We start from the raw sequence: 17,081 nt of genomic DNA, 5'->3' as shown, positions 1-17,081 counted from the left end.
TCACTGCAGTTTATCAAAATAACAATACAATGCAATAGTATGACAGCACTATGACATTTGTAGTATGTACAATGGTATGATATTAGTATGATGATTCACACCTGAAAAATGATAACCTAAATATTGTAATACCTAAGTAAACTCAGTCAACCTAAATTCATTCATTTATAACAACAAACCCACATTTTATGGGTTAATTCAAGTAGCTCTTTACAGGAACGATTGCAAGTCACCACTTTAATGATGGAAACTTTACAGTGTTTGTAAGGTAAGTATTATAGTTGACTATGATTGCATTATGCACAGTACTGTGATAGTATTTAATTGTTTGATGATATTACTATTGTAAGATAGTATTATAATGGGATGTACAGTCGTAATATGACTGTAAAGCAGTTTTGTTTCTCTCGTCCTCATCTCTGTCCCTGTCTCACACACACCTCCCCGATCAATAGTCATGTTTGAAACGCATTCCTCACATCTCAATGTCACCTCTGCCATCTTCATATGCTCAGTCATGACTCATGACAGCTCCTGATGTTGTGTACATGACTGATGCGTGTTTGCAGCACGCAGTAGTAATTGTGAGGGAATGAGACGCGCGTTACGCGTGAGAATATTCGCACCTCAGCGGGTAGTAAGGTGCTTTGATGGATGCGAGGTTATCCCGAAGAACATTTGCCATCTCTCGGACATAAAACCAATAGAAAAGCGTTTTCTCTACGTAATGAATCCCCTCCTCCTCCTCCTCCTCCTCCGACATAACGGAGCGATGCTGGCGTTCATGCTTCAATCGAAACGCGTCTGATCGTTACGCGGCTTCGGCACGATGGAGAAGGAGTCCCTGGCGTGATTTGAAGGGGGAAGCCCTCAGCACAAGACGATAGATACACAATGCACTCCTCCTGTCGCGAATACGACGCCTTTCTCTGGACGTTTGGACTCCTAATATCATCTCGCTGAGCGATGATGCTCGCTCTACGGCTCGCATTTGCTCATCGTCCGCTTTATTCGCGAAAGAAGCAGCAGAACGGATGCTTGACCACTGCGAAACTGCCTTCACGCTTCAAGCCTCTTCTGATTATCGGCAAGGGACACATTATCATAACCACGAGGGCCAGGGAGACACGATTAAAGTTTCAACGATGTAAATCGAGGTAGGTTAGCCCTTGGAGACGTGCATCACTGCTTCTTCTCGCTTTCATTCCACCAATTATAGGCTTAATAGGTGTTTGCTGATATTTTGGTAATGCATCACTAAATCACGAGCTGCCTTGGTGATGCTTTAATCAGAAGACACCACTTCATCCAATAGCTCTTCTAGGCCTGGGAAATACAAGACATGTCTTCCATTTTCATATGTAGTAGCCTATATTACAGTGCGCATCTGATGTTGTGTTGATGGGGAATTTTTGGTAATTCCTGACGAGTGGTTGTAAGTGGGTTGGAGCTTGGAGAAGAGCGTCAAAAATGAAATCTTGCATGCATTTTGGCTTTCGTGTTGCATGAATGTGTTCCGTTTGATTAAGTTCCCCGCTGAACTTCTGATGGTGGCATCGATGCGCTTTGATTCTGTAGGTCTTTGGGCACGTGGTCAACACAACAAATCCAAATGAGCGTTGATGTGAGACGTGCCTGATTCAAATCAGCTCAAAGAACCAATAATTGTTCATTAGATTTATCGTTTTCAATCTGGAAGACGTGGACACCACGCACTGCAGGTTAGCCTACATGACCTGAATTCCCCTTCAGCTAGCAAGAGTAACCTATTACTACATGATGATATGAAGACAGTAGAAGAGGAGCTGAGATGAGCTTGGGAGTAAAATATGTTGTTTTGCATATAGGCATAGATAGTATGATTCAATTGTGTTTTCAAAAACGTAACACAAAGTTGGATCAGTCAGAGTGCGCTAAATGTTTAAAAAGCATTTCACTGTGAACTTAAGCAGTGTTAACAAAAAGTCTTCACATTTTTGCTTTTTGTTAACATTGCTTAAGTACATTAGTTAACATGAACTAAACATAATGAAATCTGAAGCATTAAATTAATGATAATTTTAACATTTAGCTATTATATTGCTAAATGTTAATGTATATTTTAATATTAGGTAATATTATATTATGCTGACTGTATTTTTTAAGGCTACCTAAAATATGCATTATGTCATAACATGTGTGACCCTGGACCACAAAACCAGTCATGAGGGTCAAACTTTTCAAATTGAGATTTATACATAATCTAAAAACTGAATACATAAGCTTTCCATTGATGTATGGTTTGTTAGGATTGGACAAAACAACTATTATACAACTATTTGAAAATCTGGAATCTGAGGGTGCAAAAAAAAAATCTAAATTGTCTTTAAAGTTGTCAAAATTAAGTCCTTACCAATGCATATTAGGCTACGAATCAAAGCTGAAGGTTTGATATATTTACAGTAGGAAATTTACTAAATATCTTCATGGAACATGACCTTTACTTAATATCCTATAATGATTTTTTGCATAAAAGAAAAATCGATCATTTTGACCCATACAATGTATTTGTCACAGTGCACACAGAAAGGATGATACAGGAACACGGACACGAGGATGTAAACTCCAATAACAGTCTTTAATGACTCCAAACAAGACAGGGCAAGACAAGGCAAGGTAGACACAGACAAGAACATCGAGGAGTAACGAGTAGACCAGACCACACAAAACTGAACAGGCAGGAACTTAAATACACAGGTTAATAACTACAACACAGCTGGACAGAATAAACTAATGATCACACTAAACAAGGACAGGAAACAAACCAAATATGGACACAAGAGGCGGGAACACATGACACACGACAGAGGACTGACAGTGTTGTTGACTATTGCTACAAATATACCTGTGCTATTATGACTGGTTTTGTGGTCCAGGGTCACATATACATACAATTTTATTTAGGTCAAAAGTATTATTTAATATGACTCTACGTGATTAGAGTACATTAGGATAAATAAACCAACTTAATTTTTAGATGACAGATCAGGTAGTAGCGTAACTCCTTCAAATAAGAAATGCAAGTTTTTAATTTCTTAATTCACATTTCAGTTATATTCATTTCACATTTATTTGTATAGGGCTTTTCACAATAAGTATTGTTTCAAAGCAGCTTTGCAGAAAGTACGTTTTAAAATCAAGAGTAGAAAAATGTTATCAGATGTGACTGTCAAGGTAATGTCTATACGACAGACTGTACAGTTATCTTCCATTTAATACAATCATGCAGTCAGTGAATATATTATCATGTATATATTATAGCACTTTTTAGAGTGTAAAGATTTCCAGTGAGTTTTGCTTATTATTTTTAGATTAATGTCTATTAATAAATATTATATAATGTTTAACAGATCTGTAGCTCAAGTCTTGGCTATAAAAATTATTTACACTCATGTAATTAAAAAATTTAATTACATGAGTGGCAAACAGCACCTTTCACCTAAACAATTTTTTTTTAAACGAACCCTCACGTCTTCCTTTTTCCTCTACCTTGTCCCACTTCCATCTATTCAGACTTCTTGTCTCACTGACCTGTGCACGCTGTGCCTTATTTGGCTTAATATGATTTGTCTTGTGTACTAGATTCACCTCGTCCCCCAGCCTGAGGTAATTCCTCTTGTAAAACCGCTAGAGTTTGAGACACCAGCGTTTGTCAGGCGGTCTCAGTGAATGAAGTTTTCATCACAGCGCTTCAGTGATTGAAGCCGGTGGTAAACAAGCGCTACGGCCCATTCTATTTATTGATGCCTGTCCATACCGAGGTTGACAGCTTCATCACACCTTGACACAAAAAAGGGCAACCGTAGGCAGTCTGAGCTTTGTGTAATGCTTACCCTGCTGAAAATCAAGCTGTTTGTACAATAATAACCTTTTTTTTTTTTTTTACTTGAGTCGAGGTTGTTATTAAATGTGAATGAAGCACTATGCACTCAGCTCACACATGCATACCATATGTAGGACAGTATGCATTCTGGGAATTCAAAGGGCCTTCGCAACAAGAATATGTCTTGTCCTGTTTGAGGGACCCCTTTTAAAGGGGTCAAAGAAAGTATCAACGAATCGTCTTTAGCTCTCTGTAGCCTCTTTTGTTTGTATGATCCCATACAAAATATACAAAAAAATGCCAAAAAATATTTTCTATCAATATATTGGTTGTTTGTGTGTATTTTAAAAATATATTTAAAAAATATAAATATATATATTTAAAATAATTAAAATATATATTTTGCCCTTTTGAAGAGAATCCTCATTTGTTCTCTATAACGAGAACATATAACACATCTGAAAAAAAATCAGCAAAAAGTGACTTTATAATGTTCCCAAAAAAATACAATATATGAAAAAATAATATTATTAAATCATTATAAATCTAGTTTTGATCTCTAATAAGTTATTTTGTCCTCATTTGTATTTAGCCTAAACATGGAAATATATTTTCTTGCCTTACATTTTGAAATATGTTTTGGTATATGAAGGTTGAAAATAATATTTTCTTTCAAAAATATTTTTCATTGAGCTTCACTGTTTACAACATATATTTAGCATGCATTTAAAATATTTTTAGATTTTTTTTCCCACCATATATGATTATCAATTTAAAGGCATAGTTTAATTTGTGAAATGGTTCATTAAAACTGGTCCGACTGGTTCATTAAAAAGAATCGACTAAAAAGAATGAATTGTTCAGTGATTTGTTTGACTCAGTGATCCATGAACTGAATTAGTGAACAAATTATTTGAGTATGTAGCTTTGCTGAATTGTAGCTTTAACAGTTTCTTCGCTTGATGCAAGTCACAGGTCACTAGTAAAACTGTGAAGTTAAGTGAGTATTTGATTTCCTAACAGATCCAATATCTCCCTTCATTGATTTTATTGCATAAGCGACAATTTCATCGCTCCACAAGGATAACTGTGTCACGACTGAACTAGATGTTCATGCGTTCATAAACACATGGTGGTGAATTTCAGTTTTAACACACTCACACAGTAGTTGCTAGTAAGTCTTTATATTATTTAGTACTTTATATTAAAATGTGTATAACAAGAGCATTTTTATCTGGTTTTCTTCTCAGGTTTGGTGTGAGTGAAGTCGCCTCCGTCTAGCACAAACTAGAGCTCACGTTTGAGAGAGTCGAAAGAGGACGTCCGTTCAGTGTTTGCTGCGCACCACACCATGAGCCAGCCACAGTGAGTGTGCAAGCTACATCCTACCTGCTTTATACTGATGTGGAGTGTAGTGTGAGAACACTGCTGTGTGTATCGTGCACAGGAGAGTGTGTTAAATTGTCTTTGTGTGTGTGTGTTTATTCTACACTAAGTATGCGTTAAGCAATGTATTGTTTAGACATTTCTGTCCACCTTTATTTCTTTCGAATACTTTTTGGAGTGAAGGTTTGTTTGTGTTACATGTGTCGGAGAGGTTGATTTGTCATCAAGCCTGGTCCTACTAAAAATAGGGCACAAATTCAGTATTAATAAATCGGTACTATATATTGTGGTTACTGCTGTATATAATCACAAATCATCATAATATGGCAATTTAATATGTATCGTAATCATAAATATACTAATCAAAAATAGATACACTGCTGTTCAGAAGTTTGTGGTCATTGAGATTTTTTAAATGTTTTTTTTTTAATTCTCTTATGCTTCCCAAGGCATTTATTTGATTAAAAAGACAGTAAAACATGTTAAATAGTATTCCAATTTAAATGAACTGTTTTCTATTATAATTTATTTTAAAGTGGAATTTATTCCTGTGATGCAAAGCTGAATTTTCAGCATCATTGCTCCAGTTTTCAGTGTTACATGATCCTTCAGAAATCACTTTAATATGCTGATAGGCTGCTCGAGAAGCATTACTAACAGTGTTGAAAACAGTTGTGCCGCTTAATATTTTTGTGGAAGCTATGATTTTTTCAGGATTCTTTGATGAATCGAAAAAAGCAGCAAAATAATTATTAAAGAAGAATTGCTGAAGTATTAATTTCTTTAAAAAAAAAAAGTATTGACGACCACAAACATTTTAATGTTTAATTTTAATAAAATAAAGGTACAATGATTGCTGGACAATTTTCAAGCCACTAATAGTATGGTTTCCCAAACAGACTCCTATCTGCCATTGGTCAGATAAACTGATAGACCCGCCCCCCAGATTAACACAAATGATTAGTTACCATTGCAGGGTGTTGGGCTGGTCAGGATGCAAGATGTGACTAAATTAGGACTGGGAAGTATTTAACAATAATTTTTAAAAAATGACATCACCTACAGACAGACATTAAGACATACTCAAGGTCAGTCGAGCATATGAATGTTCTTAATTGACTCGTCATCTTCAGCAGCAGGAGCCACAGCACATCTCACTCGAGATCCATGTGTTTGCTCTGCAGCAGGAGCAGTGTGATATCGTAATTTATAGCCACACACTGTTCTGCAGTCAGGCGCTCAGCGTGTCCTCAGACTTGTGTGGCAAATGCAAGATCCTATCTGCCCTTTCCACATCCTTCCAGCCCACAACTGTTCCTGGATCAGCAGCACAGATGCTGACTTGGCCTTCTTAGGTGAAGTCTTCATGATGCAACTTTTGCATTACATACTCTCTAGCTCAGCATCAGGCCACCTTACCCAATTTAATTTGATGCAAACAAAAATAAGTCTGTTAGGTATATATCAATTCTGTATATCTATTGCATTGTCATATGGCTGGTGTTGATCACTAAGTCTCTGAAATGCTAAGTTCATTGTGGACTTCAAACATGGACTTGTGAAAATTATGCAGTACAATATAGTGAACAAGGGAAATGTCATTCATATGGTATTTGTACGTAAAATGCATTCATGCATTTTTGTATATTCGAATAGGCAATGTACATTAGTATCATATCAATGTCTAAAATGTAAACTCTTTTACTTTACAATCATGTAATAGTTGTACAACAGTATCATTTCGACACGTCTAAAACGTAAACCCTTTTATGTACAGCTTTTCAAACAAACAAATGTTTGCAAATCCATTGACGAGGATGTTTCTGATAAAGCATTGTGTCAACAGTGATTAAAACAGAAAACCTTTTATTTACAACTTTACAAAAATAATTTACAAATCCTTTTATGTTTATTGTGTGTTATGTTTGACAGTTTTGCTAAAAGCATTTACATGCATAAATTTAAATGTTTAAAAATCCTTTATACAATGGCATTGCATTGACAGCACGTAAGCTTAAACTCTTTTATGTCTGTACAACTTTACAGAAAGACACGTGTTTACAAATCTTTCGATGTTGATATAGTTGATTAGCATATCAACAGTGTCTAAAATGTAAACACTTTTGTATAACTTTAAAAATCTACAAATATTTACAAATATTTCATGTTGATGTTGTTGACAAACAGCATCGTATTTACAGAGCCTAAAACTCAAGCATGTACAATTTTAAAAATGCACAAATGTTTACAAATAATGTGATGTTGTTGATAATCGTACATTAGTATCATATATCAACATTTAAAACAGAATCTCTTTTATGTACATACAACTTTACCGTCATACAAATGTTTACAAATCGTTTGTTGTAGATGGACATGAAACGGCATTGCATTGACAGCGCCTTAACGTAAACCCTTTTATGTCTGTAAAACATGTTTACAAATACTTTGATGTTGACATAGTTGATCAATGTTCACAGCGCCTAAAATGTAAACACATTTGTGCATGTATAACTTCAGAGATGTACAAATGTTTACAAATCATTTGATGTTGTTGACAAACATATTTATAGAGCCTAAAATGTAAACCCTTTGAGTTGTAAAACCAACTTTAAAGATACACAAATATTTACAAATAATTTAATGCTGATAAATCTAACACATCTAAAACATAAACCCTTTTGTTTATTTACAACTTTACAAACATACAAATGTTTACAAATCCTTTGATGTGGATGTTGTTGATAAAGATGCAATAGCATTGTGTCAGCAGTGCTTAAAACAGAAACCCTTTTCATGTACAACGTTACAAAAATAATTTACAAATCCTTTTATGTTTATTGTGTATTATGTTCATGATATTGTTACCAAACGAACTGTATCAACCTGTTGACAAGCCTTTGCATATGCACAAATTTAAATGTTTAAAAAAATACATTCATGTGCAAAAGCATTGTATCAACAATATTGCATAAAATGTAAACCCTTTCATGTACAACTTTACAGAAACATTTGCAAAGGTTTATGTTGATCTTCTTCAAGCAACAACTGAAAACTCATCTCTTTCGGCAGTACTTGACTTCATCCTAAGCTCAAAAAAAAAAAAAGAAAAAACTTTCCCTCTATCTTTCTCTCCACTTACTAGCTTGTACTTATTTGAACAATGACTGAGACTTGGTGTTACGAGCACTTCCTCTGTCTGATTGCCTCTTCAAGATTAATTGCTTTTTGTATTCCCCAATTGTAAGTCGCTTTGGATAAAAGCGTCTGCCAAATGACTAAATGTAAATGTAAATATACAATAGCATTGTATCACAGCATTTAAAACATAAGCCCGCTGTACAAATGCTTCCAAATCCTTTAATGTTCATGAATCTGTGCAAATTATTCAAAATGTATGTGTGCTTGAAACACACTTTACATACAAATACGTTTGAATACCGATGAGATAACGTTGATTGAATGGACTGTACTTCTATTCTTCACAGCCTTGTTTCTGTTCGTGTCAAATTAAATACGGTGAAGGAATATTAAACAAGAATCAGCTCTGAAGTACAACCAATACTAGCACCGGTGTCAGTTTGTATATTGTATTATGAAGAAGTGCTCGGTGTGTGGCCCTCACAGGAAGCTCCTGTATTCTGATGGCAGTGGTTTGGGTGTCCAGGGAGAGAAGGAGAGGGAGGTTTGGGAGGTTGGTAGTGAATGCAGAGTGGATTACTTCAGCTGCTGTCTTTGTTCATCAGAGCTGCACTTGTGTACTGTGCATTCAGAGTGAGTCTGAGACACGGGAGTAAGCAGCAGAGAACAACATGATACATTTGATTAAATTACAGACCACAGGATAGATTGCAAGTATACCGCAACACTCCTTATATTCAATCAAACTAAAACCGCCATGTGGATATTATTTACACATGCAGCATGTATTGCTGATCTTGTGTTGTGAGAAATAAATATACAAGTGCTTAAAGCAAGGAAAGTCAACAACACCAGGATTTAAGGATGGTTATTTCACAGCTGATTGTTCAGGAGCATCAATACAGAAAAACTTTTTAGAATCTGAATAACGAAAGTCTTTTTCTTCACAGTTTTGACATATTTTCTAAGATAAAGCTTGGATAAGAGAATATTCAAAGCAGTTTTTGTTATAGCAGTAACCTTTATTTTGTTTCACAGCCTGGAAAAGTCTATATTTGCTACTTGCTACTGCTAGTCAGTAGGATGTGGTGTTAGTGGGATGATATTCTTATTTTATATAGTATTTGATTGGTCAAATATATATTGTTGTTGTTTTTTGGGGGTACACTGAGCCCTAAAAACTACCCAGTATGGACTAAAATCTGCAAAATTACAAAAGACTGGCACTTACAAATTTTGATAAAATAACTGTACAAACATTCTACAAAAGTCCTTATTTTATTCTGATAGATTAAAGAAAATAATATTTGGTTGATATACACTACCAGTCAAAAGTTTTTGAACAGTAAGGTTTTTAATGTTTTTGTTCTTCTGCTCACCAAGGCCACATTTATTTTATCCAAAGTACAGCAAAACTGTACAATTTTTAAATATATTTACTCTTTAAAATGACTGTTTTCTATTTTAATATATTTCAAATGTAATATAGTCCTGTGATTTCAAAGCTGAATTTTGAGCATCATTACTCCAGTCACACGATCCTTCAGAAATCATTCTAATCTTCTGATTTGCTGCTCAAAAAACATTTATTAATATTATTATGTTGAAAACAGCTGAGTAGAATTTTTTCAGGTTTCTTTGATGAATAGAAAGTTCAGAAGAGCAGCATTTATCTGAAATGGAAATCTTTTGTAAAATGATAAATGTCTTTATCATAACTTTTGATCAATTTAAAGCATCCTTGCTAAATAAAAATATAAATTTCTATAATTTCTTTCCCCAAAAAATGACACTGACTCCAGGCTTGAATGGTACATGTATAATGTTACAAAATCTTTTCATTTCAGATAAATGCTGATCTTTTGATCTTTTTATTCATCAAGGAATCCTGAAAAATGTACTCAGCTGTTTTAAATATTGATGATAATAATAATAATAATAAATGTTTCTTGAACAGTAAATCAGAATATTAGAATGATTTCTGAAGGATCATGTGATGCTGAAGACTGGAGTAATGATGCTGAAAATACAGCTTTGATCACAGAAATAAATTACATTCGAAAATAAATTCAAATAGAAAGCAGTTATTTTAAATAGTAAAATTATTTAATAATATTACTGTTTTGCTGTATTTTGGATCAAATAAATGCAGGCTTTGTGAGCAGAAGAGAATTATTTAAAAAACATTAAAAATCTTACTGTTCAAAAACATTTTTAGACTGGTAGTGTATATGTATTTTTAATAATTTTGGTAACAGTGTTGAACAAAATTTGAGTCCGAATGTAAAAAATGGAATTGTATTATTTGTCTTTGTGTCGTAAAGGATTCAGATCATGTTAATGCTTAGATGTTTTCAATTTGTTACATTTTTGTAATTAGTGATGGTTACATGGTAACGTGTAGGACACAGTTTAACATATTTTTAATTCGAAATGTTTTTGTTAATAAAAAAATACATAATTGAAGATGGATGTTTAAAAATACACATCTGATGATTTTTACTAAAATTAATAATATTAGTTCTTTTGTGTTACTTTTTTTTGTAATGAGAGAAATCGTGCAATTACAGGGTCACACATAAACTGGGGGACACAGTTTTACAATACATTTGAAGTGTTTGGGTAATTAAAATTAATAAGTTAATAATCTTATACAACACTGAAAAGCCTTTATGTCTACATTACAGTACATTTGTCTTACTGGTAAGACGTGAATGACTGATGCATGACTAAGAAATAACATATATTTTAAAACTTGGCCACCCTTCCAGGTGTTGTTTTGTTGAATTTATTTTTATAATTTATTTATTTATTTAGTCAGTCAGATATATTACCGTTGCTACTTCATAACACTTGCTTTTTGAATCCTCATCAGTAGATGATATTATAAAAGTAGCATAACCATATTCAGCCTATAAATGTATCATATCATAGCTGCAGTAAAGTAACTGATGTTGTTCCATAGTGTCATTCTACAGTCGTGACACAGATTTTCTTCAGTATTTTCTGAGTGTTTTGATCATCATCTGGTCATATTGTTTTTGTTTGTACGTGTCCTTCACACAAGGTGTGTGTGTGTGTGTGTGTGTGTGTGAGTGATTGTGCACACGTGCATGCATACTTATTTGCTCATGTTTTCACACACGCATGCTTACATGCACTCTGACACACCCTGAGGACGCCTTTGTGCTTGAAACAGGTCAGCTAACATTTAGCCTCCACTGTTCTGTCTAACGAGGTCTGTCTTGTTGTTTTGTGCAAAAGCTGATAATTTTCTCATCGTGCCATTCAACATTTACAACACAGTCCTCTCTGCTTTTTCTCTTTGAAGACTATAGTACCATCCAGTTTAACTAACAGTCACTGTTTATGATTTCTGCTTTTTGTCATATTCATATAACTCATGATCTTCAGATGCAGTAATATGCCTCTTTCCATAACCAGGGTACAAAATAGGACCTGATACTAAAAAAAAAAAAAAAAAAATGTAAATGAGGTTTGCCCTTTTTTTTTCAACCCTGTTACCAAAATTTGGGGAATATCTGAATATATTTTAACACTGCTTTGTTTTCATTTTAATTTTTTTCTACAAAATATAATCAATCAATCAATCAGTCAGTTAATTAATTAATTAAATATAGAAAATACACATGAATGTGTAACAGGGTTAAAAATGTATCCTTAATTAAGCTGTTACTCAAAAGGCTCCACACTGTAAAAAAAAAAAAAAAAAAAAGTTGAGCCAATTTAAAATTTTAAGGCAACCAGCTTCAGCAGATTTGTGAGTTTCCTCAACTTGTTGTTTTAAGTTTATACAACAAAAAGTTGAGAATCTCCTACAAAAAAAAGTTGAGCCAACTTAAAATTTTAAGGCAACCTGCATCAGCAGGTTTTTAAGTTGGCTCAACTTTTTTTTTTTTTACAGTGTAGTTATTTGGGACAAAATGCTGATTTAGATACGAATGAAAAACAAATTTGGAAAAACATATTTGGTTGATTTTTTTTCTTAGAAATAATGTTGACAACAGTAAAATGTTGAAAATGTAAAAAAAAATAAAAAATAGAATGATATTATTTGTCTCTGTGTGAGAAACCGTTTAGATCATGTTACATTTTTGTAATTGGGGGAAATCATGTTGTAACAGGGTTGTACATAGGAAACAATTTTACATATATATTTACTTATTTGTTTGTTAATAAAAATTTGTAATTGAGAATAGATATATGTTTAAAAAATAGATATTATTTCCACAGTAAATTGTTGCACACAAACTGTGGGACAGTTTTACATATATTTCAAACTCGAAATGTTTGTTAAGTAAAATTAGTTGATTTTAAGTATTAAAATATATATTTTACTGCAGTGAATTGATTATCAATTAAACAGAAGTGTGTAAAAATTATAACATTGTTAATAACCTTGATGGATACAGTTGAGGAGTTTTTCACCAATTGGTGTTTAAAACAAGCTACTTTTCATTCTATATAGTTTTATATTACATAATAGTTTATGAAACACATCTAATTGTTCATAACACAACAAAATACATGGGATTTGTGCCACTAATCCTTTAAAAACAAGTAATGGGACACCAAATCTGCCGTGTTTATGCACTGCACCATATGTTTTAATTTCTCATAGCTTTGATGTATAGCCTTTAATGGCTCTGCAGAAAAAGGGGTCATGCAAACACCGTGACTTACAACACCAGACATCTGTTCTGATCAAAATATTCTTCAAAATAACTTGCTTTGCATCTTGGGTTTGGTCCAAGTGAATCTTTTCTGGGCCCACAATATGCTGACACGCTTTTTTTTACCATCATCTGGTTCATAATACACCAAAGCTGCGTTCTTATTTAACCTCGAAATACCGTTCAATGTCACACAAGTCTCCACGATAAGACCGTGGCAGAAGAATGAAGTAAATCTTTCAGACATTATTATATCAAGGTCGACGTATGCAAACGCTGGGTTTTGACATGGGAATCTCACAGCTGGTGACAAAATGTCCTGCTGACTAGCATAAACTGATGGCTCGCTGGATGAAGGCTGGTTGCAGCATCTGGCTCTGAAGGTCTAACAGATGTTAACGGGATATCACTTGACACCCCTTTTGTACCCCATATGCAGTTTTACTACCTTGTTTCAAGGCCTATGTGCAGACTTTGTAGTAAATAACTTCTCACCTGTATCACCGATAGTTTGCCAGGCCACAGTCGTAATACAATCGGTTTTCTACCGTATTGTTATTGTCCTCTGCAAACCGCTAGTGAGTTCAGAGCCATAGAGATTATATCTCCTCTGTGATTTGCAGTGTGTTTAGTGTGTGTGGAAGCCCATCAAGGGATGTGTTATGATGACTTTAGTGCATCCCATGCTGAAACAGCATTTTATTGTCTTATAAGGTCACAGAATCTCATAACTCAAATCTGTATTAAAGGAACTTGATATAAAAGAGAAACTTTAGATGGATGTTCTGGAGATATCTATACTGTTTTACTTGATTTCAATTTAAAAGTACAAAATAACACCTCTGTATGAATAGTAAAATGTTCAGCTCATGTCATTTTCAACAGAAGTAATGAAAAATCATAATTTTTGTCATATTTTATACCTTGTGTTTGCACATTGGACTTGTTGTGATCCAGCATGGTAAAATAAAATACAACAAAACAAAACAAAACAAAACAATAAAATAAAATAAAATAATAAAATAAAAAAGAAACTATTATATATTATATTATTTATATTAATTAAAACAATTAAATATATTGAATAAATATTGGTCTCCGCATTCAATAATTTACAAAACATAACATAGTCTGGCTTAGTAGACATTTTTTTTGTAGTTTTTTGTTATTCATTTATATGTTTTCCTTTTGTATTTTTTTAGTGCTGTTATTATTAAAGGAATAGTTCACCCATAATTGAAATTTTCATGGTTTACTCACGCTCAAGTTATTCCAAACCTGAGTTTCTTCTGTTGAGCACAAAAGAAGATATTTTGAATAATGTTGCTAACCAAACAGTTACTGGTAGCCATTGACTTCCATAGTATGGGAAAAAAAATACTATGGAAGTCAATGGGGACTAGAAACATTCTTCAAAATATCTTCTTTTGTATTCATACAGGTTTGGAATAACATGAGGGTGAGTAAATGCTGACAAAATGTACATTTTTGGTCGAGTATCCCTTTAATTAACCTAACCCGTGATTGACAGTGGATTTTTCCGCATGCCTGCATAGTCTCCTCTTGCGGATTCACTGAGGTTCATGTTCAGTCGAGCTCCGCACTTTTCAAGGGAAGGTGCTTTCATTTTGCCGTCTGTGCATTTCTATGGTTGAGCGCAGCGTGAGGTGCAAGCTATTTAGATACTGCTGAAGATTACCGCATCTCTGTGAAGCGCCTGTCTAGAGACCAGCAGCTCCACTTAAAACATCGACAATATGTTCCATGCGTTCAGAACAGAAACCTTCTCCTTTTTTAAGTTTCTTAACATAAACAAAACATTTTTATTATTTTAATACCTGAGGGTTTCTGGAATACCCAACACAATGTCTTTGAAAGTCTGAAAAAAGGGAAAAAATGCTATGGATTGAATTGTGCAAATGGTTTATTTGTAATTTATATGTATTTTTATTATAATCAATGATTAAATGGAAATACTAAAATTTACATAATATGCAAATATAGAAAATACAAAAACAAAAAATGTCTCCTCAAGCTGAGCAGTTCTTTCATTTGACAGACACTATTGTGGTATTTTTGTAAATACACATTTTTGGTAACCAGCCTTTATTTATGATGTATCGAAGCTATAAAGCTGGAAAACGTAGCAACCCATTAAATTGGTAGGTGGGGGTTAATGTTCGTCCCTGTGGGCGACTTTCTTATTTATTTCTATTGATTCTCTCCAGCTGATTTATGACTGTGCGCTCTAAACTCACTGGGGGCAAAGTGAGATGCCAGCTAGTTTACGTCGTTCAGTCAGTGGAAATAAAAATAATTATAGAGGATATAGCACAACACCTTCTGAATTAAAAATGTGTATTTATGTGTGTGTGTGCATTCCATGCATATTGCTAGCATATATTAGTACTTACAAAGCACATGTTAATGCCTTATTCTGCATATTTTAATATACCCCATACCTAAACTTGACAACTATCTTAACCATTAATAAGCAGCAAAGTTGGCATTTATTGAGGCAAAAAGTCATAGTTAATAGTGAGAATTGGACCTTAAAATAAAGTGTAATCTAGATTACACATTACACATTTTAAGTAACCTAATCAGACTACTTTTTGATTTCCTTTACATTAAATCATTTATCACATAGTTTTGAATATGTTTATTTTGCACCAAACTGATAGAAAAAAATATATGTTCCATACTTTATTATAAACAACGTGAAGTAAATTAAACATTACATGATGTCAGGTTTCATGGATTGATGAAAAACTAATACTTAATTTAGATATAAAAATGTAAAATAATAAATACATAAAAATAACAAAAACTTACTAAAATGTAATGTATTTTATGTTTACCTGCATACAAATGTAAAAGGAATTAAATTAGAAGAAAGAATTAGTTCAAATCAATACATTTTGAATAATTTACTATGAATGGTATGTAATCATGTATGTAATCTGATTATGAGCATTTTATACCTCATATAATCTAATTATCAGTACTTTATTTATGGAGTGTGATTATGTAATCCAGATGAATAAAAATACAGTAGAAACAGTAATAATAGAATTACAAGTTTAAAAAAATTATTTAAAAGTGTCATTTATTCCTTTATATTATAATCGAAAACTGTTATTTTAAATAGTAACGATATTTCACAGTATTACTGTTTTTACTGTAATTTTAATCAAATAAATGCAGCCCTGGTTCAAAAACATAAACAAATCTTAATTATTCCTAATTATTATGTTTGTTTTGTGTATGTGTAATAGATTGCATTACATTTTAAATGTTCATAACCAGATTACAGTTACTTTTTTATTGATTACATGATTATATACTTTTCACACAGTAACTTGTTGATTTTAACTTATTCTTTTTTCTTCTATTTTCTACTTCATGTCGCATAAATATATATAGAGAGAGAGGGAGACTGACTATATAATGTCATTTTTGGTATAACTTGAAATACTCTGTGTTATATTTGCATTTCATATGTGACCCTGGACCACAAAACCAGTCTTAAGTGTCAATTTTTCGAAATTGAGATTTCTACATCACCTGAAAACTGAATAAATAATCTTTCTGTTGATGGTTTGCTAGGATAGGACAGTATTTGGCCGAAATACAACTATTTGAAAATCTGTAATCTGAGGGTGCAAAAAGATAAAAAAAATACTGAGAAAATCGCCTTTAAAGTTGTCCAAATGAAGTTCTTAGCAATGCATATTACTGATCAAAAATGAAGTTTTGATATATTTACGGTAGGAAATTTACTAAATATCTTAATGGAACATGATCTTTACTTAATGTCCTAATGATTTTTGGCATAAAAGAAAAATGGATAATTTTGACCAATACAATGTTTTTTTGAGACTTAAGACTGGTTTTGTGGTCCAGGGTCACATATTTGACAACACTGGATAAGCACATCACATAATGAATAAATACAATGTATGTCATAAAGCAATTTTGTTTCATTTCTAATCAGG

The sequence above is a fragment of the Barbus barbus genome (assembly GCF_936440315.1).
Source record: "Barbus barbus genome assembly, chromosome: 50".
In the NCBI taxonomy this organism is placed as follows: Eukaryota; Metazoa; Chordata; class Actinopteri; order Cypriniformes; family Cyprinidae; genus Barbus; species Barbus barbus.
Note: the sequence above shows the minus strand (reverse complement) of the source record.